Genomic DNA, 6,585 nt, shown 5'->3' with positions numbered 1-6,585 from the left:
TTGCTTCATGTAAAATGTGTCTCCTTAACTTTGCTAACCAGCAGCTCTTAGTAGCAGGGCAAGTGAGAAAGTGTACCCCGATTGTATAAATATAAAATAAAATCACTGGAAGGGAACTCAGAATTCGGTGATATGTTTCCACGGATCATTCTCTAAAATGGAGTATGCCCCAGTGAACATGGAACGTTGTTTGAGTCAACAACATCCCAAAGTGGGCCCAACCGTGCATGCTTTTCAAAGTTTCCGAATGAACACATCGAAATTGGGAAAAACAAAAATAAAATTGGGAAAAACTAAATAAGTTATAACCGAACACGTAGGTAAGTACTGTTAGATGATTCGTTATTGATATTTGGTTTGGGCATCAACATTGTCACGTTCCCGAAAATGTATTTTAAATAAAAACAAAGTCTGTCACCTGCTAGTCTTGCTTGAACTCTGTTGGTGGCTGCTTTGCATGAAACTTAACGCTATGGGTCTCCACTAAACAACTGTGATTGTATGTATGTGTAGAGACAGTGCGTGTGTAGAGATAGTGCGGGTGCAGGAACAGTACGTGGCCTAGTGGTCACGAGGGGGTAATTACAGGGTTGGACCTCAACAGAGAGCGAGTTGTGAGAAGGGGGGAACCAGCTGGGAAGTTCGGCAACGGGCGAGAGTTCGAGAAAGGGGGCGTGCCTGGGGGCGGAGCGAGGGCCACGCCGGGAATAAAAGGAGGCGAGACGCAAGGTTCGAGGCTGCCGTGGGATCGGGGTTGACTTTCTTCACGCCGTCGTCGCCTTCGCGTCGTCGCCTTCGCGTCGTCGCCTTCGCGTCGTCGCCTTCGCGTCGTCGCCTTCGCGTCGTCGCCTTCGCGTCGTCGCCTTCGCGTCGTCGCCTTCGCGTCGTCGCTGTCTTCAAGTCGTTGCCACTTGCATGCCTTCCCTGACCAAGTTATCTGTGCGTCATCCCTGACAAGTTATCTGCGTAAAAGCACTTTAAATAAGAAATAAAGACACCGCTAAAGTTCGTGTTGTTCGAGAGTAATTACATATGTACAACTACTTTCGCACCGTTCGGAGCCAACCGTGCTAATCGCATCTTACAAGAGCTGTCTACCACCCGTCCACCGATCTGAATAAAATAAGGCGGCAATATGGACCTGTTGTATCCTAGCCTTCTTCCATCATTGAGATATAATGAATGAAAACACACCAAGAAGCAGCAGGCTGCAAAACACCAGGTGTTGTTGAGTAATGAACTGAAGGAGGGCTAGGATGGCAGAATTTGCAACCTTGCTTCAAGGAAAGATAAGGCCTGATAAACGGGCACACGTCACCCGTGCAGGCGGCAGAGACAGTGGGAGAGTCAGCCAGACAGAGTCAAGGCAAAAAGCCCAACCATCTATGACCTCAGCACATGGGCGAATAATGGGGCAGTGTCGACTCGAAGGCAATGGAAGGAAGCAGAGGCGCCTTTGTCTGGATCACGGCCACAGAAGGCCGGGGGTCATCACTGATTGTGTGTTTAGGGATTTCGAGCTAATTGGAACACGTGCACACAGGGAGGAGAAATACGCCTTGTTCTCCTGCAGCTGAGGGAGCCAAGATAAACCCAGCTCAAGGCTGTGTACACAGGGGAGGGGGCCTGTGTCCTGAAATTAATCACACTCCCAGAGCAGAAGGTTGGATGACCACAGTGAGACGAGAATAAGGGTGTTGTGCCTCTCTTAAGGGCAGGCTCGGCTGAACAGCGAGGCTGCGGGGGTCACCAGAAGTTCGTGTTCGCCTAGTTAAGTCAAAAAGCTCAATTATTCTGTATTGCTATTAAAGTCACGTTAAAATCGATATTTAACAACAGGGTAGGCTAAAGTTATTGATATGAAATGCTATACCTTAATACTTTATATACAACTCGACCCGAAGCATAACGGGATGAATCACCACCAGGTCGAATATAAAATACATAATAAAAGAGCGATGTTAAACCCAGGGTCGGAGAGAAAGGGAGATCCCGGCCGTCTTTGTATTCCCGCAGCGCGGGATAGGAGTGTATACGCTCGGAGAAACACCTCCACTTGAGTCAAGCACCACGATGGGAAATGACAGACCTTAGGTTACATACAGAATCATAACTGTGAAATGGTAAGGGACAAATGTTAAAACTTTTACCCATTTCTTTGTGCGTCAGTGAGGGTCGGAGGGAGTGTGCCCCTCCCTCCAGGTGGTGCAACACGGACAAAGATGCCTATGAGACGATTTGTAACGTCTGTGTTTTGGTTCATGAAGAAGGCCAAACAAGAGATAATATCGCACCCAGACAGAGACGACCTCGAGGCAATTTGTAACACTTGACTGTTTGCTCGTGGATTTTATGGAGGGAGTATGACAACGGAATATACCGTGGGTGATGCACACAAGGACACACGGACGTACGGACACACACATGGACCCACCTACCTACGGACAGATCCTGACACAGTAAATCAAAAGAAACCCCGCCTTGTGGGCAGGGTCTAAAGGGATTTTTCGGCATAAAAGAAAGGACTCTGAGCATTGGAAACCAGTTCGACCAGGAGGGTCAACTCATCAGCCGAGTTCGACCAGTGGGTCGGCTCAGGAGCTCGACCGGGAGGGTCGGCTCAGGAGTTCGACCGGGAGGGTCGACTCAGGAGCGAGCTGCGACCAGCGGGTCGGCTCGACTCATCTTCAGCTCGACCGGGAGGGTCGACTCAGGAGCGAGCTGCGACCAGCGGGTCGGCTCGACTCTTCAGCTCGTCTGGGACTCAGCCGAGTTCAGCCGGCTCTCGGGGCTCGACTCAAGCGGCTCCCCATCTCCTCTGCAGGCGGGCAAGACCCGCTTGACAGCTCAACTCGGCCTGCGTGGGTCAACCTCTGCCGAGTCGGAGGTCTCTGCTGCCGCCAGCGTCGCGGTTTGGCGACGAGGCTCTGTGCTTCCCCTGGTTGACGACCCAACATTGCACGCTGCGAGCGAGCTGTGGGCGCCACCTACCGACCGGGTTCCGAACTACGACAGCGTATCAACAGGCATCCAACCAATTCACCACGGCGACAGGGGAGCGACTGATACGTATGACGCGCACCGCCCCCTCACCACACGACCACCAGGCGTCTGTTTGACATAAAGAACCGACTCCGAACACTGACTATTCAAGACAACTCTTACCACTCAAAAACACTCGAGACCGAGTGATGGCCATCCGTCGTTTATAAGAGTGTTCGTAATTTTTATCTTTAATACTTAGTGGGCTGTACTCTTAATCGCATAAATTCCCAACAGATCCATCAATACGAATTGATTCTTGGCACCTCCTTCCGCCAAGCCACGCTCACGTGGGGAGTGGTGGCCCACCAGATCCTTATCAGGTGATCTGGTCCCCAATTAGTAAACTTGATAAGATAACGATCTTCGGAAAAGGAGCACCGTCGCAGGCCCTTACTCCGAGCCATTCTGTTGTCAGATAACCTGCCGATGTATCTGTTGAGATTGGTGCCTTTAAGAATAATAACTGTTTTTGATTGTGTTTTTTTTTATCGCCGTATAATCTTTCAAGTATCTTTCAGTCATAATCGCCGCACGTACTCGCATCCTATCAATAAGGAGTACGGTACTGCGTGAACAATATTGAGTAATCATTCATTAACGTTAAGGTTTTTCTTAGCATAGTATTTGCATGTTTTAACGACTCTCTCTCACTAACAACCATCGCGTTATGCGGGATACATGTGCCGTTGTCAAAGTGAAATCAGACAATCATTGATGATACTGTATTGATGCCGTGTTGACGTTCCGGGATTGAGAGTTCGCATACTATATCATAGTTGAGGTTGAATTAGTAATAAATTGATTAATACAGAAGTGGTTGTGTGATTCTTTCCTGAAATCTATGCATAAGATCTGCTTCTGCGTTGAGATCTGAACTTGGTGACCTTAATAAACACACTAATACATACTCAGTAAATGTTAAAGCGATAACGGGGTGAACCGGGGACCTAAAATATAAGCGAGAATGAGACGAACCTAGACAACGATGCCGAGTTAATCTAAGTTAATCTTGCATACTTACACCACACCTGCATAACTGCATACGATTAATTGCCTTATTCCGATCGATAACCCACCCTCGTCACCGAGGCGGGGTCTGGTTATCATAACGACTTGCATTATCATAATTACACCCACTCGCATAATTACTACGATTACCTCTCGAATTGGCATAATTAAATGTGCATAATTACATAAATTAACATATTTCCGGATAATTACACATTTGGCCAAATTTCATTTGATTATTATTATTTTCACTGAATATTCATAACCCACATATACAACATAATAATTTCACCCACGCACGCATACAACACATCAAAATTTCATAACCCAACATATACAACAGACCGGCTTCGGATCTTTCTCCCACTTCTTTTGAGGATATTTGATAAGTTGCTTTAGTTTGGCTGTTCAAGCCTTTGGCGTTTACATTGAAATGTCAAAACCCTGAAAATCGTCTGGCGTGTCTTGGGCAAATAACTGATTGCAGAGAACCCGTTGTTAAATGGGCTGGTTGCGAATACTTTTATTTTAAAATGTATATTCAGAGCAATAATGTAACCCTTGTAAATTGAACAAAGCTGTACGATCTCGACAGAATCAAATACAAGACAAGAGTGCAAAACGAGACAAAAAGATTTGACGAGAGTAGTGACTCTCAAACATGACAGATCAATACATTGTTGGTGGGGTTGAATCATTGCAGGACTCATTTATAATAAAGGTTTTGGGGTTCGATCGTGTAAATGTGTCGTTAACCCAACCACCACCCGACACTTCCCATCAGTTAGATTTATCACGTGAACAAAACGTGCCAATTAGCTATTACGTTAGCACATCGATGCGATGGCGAGTAAACACACATTTACAATCGAGTACGTTTCGCTGGTGATTACAACCAGTTTCACGAGGTGATTTGCCAGAATTGTTAATACGTCTTCCAGCTTCCGGTCTTAAACAGAGCAAAATAATGTCATCACCGTGAGCTTATTATGAATATTGGTCGCGAAAGCCAACGTGTTACATTCATTGCATGTTCTTGCTGTGGAGTGACTCATGCAGCCAGCTATGGCTATAGGGTTTTGGTGGCACATGTTGTTTGTCGTTTATTGTGAAATTTCGGTCACAGTTCCTATGATCACTGTTACATTGCTTTTATGGCTTTATTTTGGTGATTTCGAAAAGTTTATTGGTTTGGCCATGTTTGTTTGTTGTAGTACGGAGTTAGAATGATGGCTTTAATCTAAGTTGTCTTGTGGTTGTTGTTGTTTGACTTGCATCCCACTGGGATTTTTGCAGAGCGTTGGTGTATGGTGCTTTTTTTGGAAGATTTTTTATGTTTTTTCCTGGATTTTTCTGTTTGCGCATAGTTACTTTAAGATGCTTTCTTGTTCATGTTTTTCTTTTTTGTTTGTTGCGGTTGCACCCGATTCAAGAGCCGAATGGCTCACAGGGCTATACCAAATAAATGAATTTGAAACTGAAAACTTGCTGTTAATAAAGGGCTAGTGGGCGATTGTTGGCCGACAGGCGCGAGGTTGGCGACAGGGATGTAGTGATGTGGCCAGCCATCCACAGGGTGGCACTGTGGCGCTATATAAACATACTTCTCTTGACAGCACCCACAATTATTTTTATTGAGTTTGTAAAATGTGATACGATTCATTTCAGAATGTCATAACTAGAAGTTAGAAGCTTATATTTGACATAAGCCATATTTTTAGATTACGTGTAGATTGAGACAAGTGGTACCATCTGCCGAGGAAGTGCACAAGGATGCAATGGTGGCGAGATGTTAACCACCTCGCCCGGTATACTGGATGTTGTGGGTTCAATCCCGATCCCGACCCTGACCTCTGTATTTTTGGAATTTTCATGTTCTCCCTGTGCTCGCGTGGATGTTTCTTCGGGTCCTCCGGTTTTTCCCTTCACATTTAGAATCAACATACGTTTAGATTATTTGGCTGCTCTAAATTTATACATTATAAGCCACTTTGTTATCATTTGTGGCCTCTGAAAAAGAGCTTATAGCTCAGTGGGCTTCACCTGGTAAAATAAAAATGGTTAAGTTAGTTAGTACTTCAGTAGTGTACTGCATTCGTAACGACATTTATGTATTGCATTGAGAAAGATGGAGTACAACGGTAACGATGATGAACAACAGTGAATGATTTTCTACCTTGGTAGCGTTTATGACGAGCTACAATTGTACATTTCGTTTTAGTGATGTGCCTGATACTGTGCAACGCTGGGTAGGCTATGTGGATTTTCATGTAATTTTAAATATATTTTTTGTATTTCATGAAAGGCTTATTAAAATTGTAACTAATTATTAGTTTGTTAAAAGCCAAGTCCGCCCCTGTTTTTGTCTTTTATCTTTTCGTTTTACACACCATTACAACTATAGATTTGGTGATCTGTGCCTAACGCCCGACACTCTGTACACTGTGTGTAATTCCGAGACCAGTCGCCCGAGCAAAACCGGATTCCGAACTCCACCCCACCTGGCCAGGCCCACGGGCCCGACCCTCCCCA

The sequence above is a fragment of the Lampetra planeri genome, chromosome 6 (genome assembly GCF_965212315.1).
Source record: "Lampetra planeri chromosome 6, kcLamPlan1.2.h2, whole genome shotgun sequence".
NCBI classification, from domain to species: Eukaryota; Metazoa; Chordata; class Hyperoartia; order Petromyzontiformes; family Petromyzontidae; genus Lampetra; species Lampetra planeri.
The sequence above is the reverse complement of the archived record's forward strand: the minus strand, read 5'-3'. Positions refer to the sequence as shown.